The following is a 1,836-nucleotide window of genomic DNA, read 5'->3' on the forward strand; positions in this document are numbered from 1 at the left end:
TATTACAAATAAAAAATTATAATTTAAAAATATAATTTTTTATATTGAAAGAATAACAAGTTTTTAATATTATTTTTAACGAATGTTCTTAAATACTCTTTAATTAAATCTTTTAAGCAAAATACATATTTTGATTTGTTGTTAAGAAAACTTGGGTATACAGTGGCAACAAGGAGGGCATTGCATACGTTCCCTAAATCATGACAGTCCAACAAATGGGGACCACTCTTGAAATTTATTGGTTTTTTACGGGCATGAAGTTTGTGAATAAAAAATAGTCCAAGGAAATAAAAGTAAGTTTAACTTTATGAAATAAAGAAAACGCCGGTGTGGTTTTTTTTTTGGGTTGGTGGTGGCGAGGGAGGAATTAAAAGTTTATATCATAAGTGAAAAAATAATCGGTTTTAATTGAGACGGGAAAAATTTGGTCACAAGTAAAACTTTTGGGGAATTGGTAGGTACCTGCGGGCTGCGGCAAAGACGTTGGCCCCTTTATCTGCAAAGCCGATATAGATAATTAACCGTCTAAAAATTAAAAGTAACGAATTTATATGCATTAGTAATTTCATAAATATCTTTCCTATATATAGTATTCAATTAAAAAATATATATTTATTATAAATATTACTTAAATCCATCGATTCAAGATGTCATGCAGGCAAAATTATTTTCTTTACAATAGGACTAGCTTTATGCCGAAAAAGGATCAATACAAGACAACCATTTTTAGGCAGTTTTTCCTTTTCAAGCAAAAGATAATTTACTTCATCAGGCCCCCTTATTAATTTTTTTTACACAAAAAAAAAAAATTTGCATCTTTGTTTTTTAGGAAAAAAAATAAAAGATTATGGTTTAGCCGAGCACATGAATTCCTTTTAAGCCCAGTATGGGGAGAGCACTTATGTAACGTGGTAACACATAGTTGAAAGCCCATAGTTTGGTTTGGTATTGGGCCATGTTACCGTATTCAACACGACCCAAAGTATTCGAAATGGCCGAATTATCCTTGTTTATATTGACAAAATACTACCACTATTATCATTTTTCTTTGTTTCTCTACTTGCTCCCATGCTTCGCGGCGGTTACGTGTTTCAGTGTTTGGTCACAGGTCGTAATCAACTAACCGTGTCGCGTATTATTATTTCTTAGATGTTTGAAAGTCTAATCCTTAAGTTGTGGATTAGAGGGAAACCATGGCTTGTAGTTGTGGCTGGTCGTTTAATAATATGGAACAAAGAAAATATGGACGGTAGTGGAATTACTAATGGGCCCTATAGCGCTTATATTGTTCCTACCTTGTTCTTTTACCCGTCCGTTCTCGATTAAACAACAAAAAGTGAGGCCTTCATTTGGCACTAGTGGATATGGTTTTGGTAAAACTAATGTTTTATCGCTAATGTCTATTCAAAAAATAATTCCAAAGAAAAGATAATCAAATCTGTTTTACTTATAATCACCACAAAAAAAAAAATCTGTTTTACTTATGACAAAAAAATTCTGTTTTACGTGTTAATGATTGAAAAATCCACTTTTATGTATCAATTAGCTAGTTTATTTTTATTTTTTCTTTTTAGAACTTTACCAAAAAACAAATTAGCTTGTTTATTTCTTTTGTTCAGAATAAATATATTCTAATTTTACGTCCTGAATGTAACTAAAATATAAAACTATATTTTCTATTTAATTTTTTATTTCAAATTCGTGTGAAAAATAGAATTTGTGTTTGATCATTTAATAAACTCGGATTTTAACAATTAATACTAAAAGTATTGGATTTTCAATGTACTTTTTGACGAGAAATATTAAAGGATTATTAGAGTTTATTATTTTTTACCA

At 29.7% G+C, this 1,836-nt stretch overlaps 1 protein-coding gene across 1 annotated transcript in view; it reads left to right on the forward strand.

The window, feature by feature from the left end:
* The window catches only part of LOC107613401, a gene marked incomplete in the record, with an annotated part of 5,911 nt that overhangs the window by 2,420 nt on the left and 1,655 nt on the right, over positions 1-1,836 (forward strand).

The sequence above is a fragment of the Arachis ipaensis genome, chromosome B08 (assembly GCF_000816755.2).
Source record: "Arachis ipaensis cultivar K30076 chromosome B08, Araip1.1, whole genome shotgun sequence".
Taxonomy (NCBI): Eukaryota; Viridiplantae; Streptophyta; class Magnoliopsida; order Fabales; family Fabaceae; genus Arachis; species Arachis ipaensis.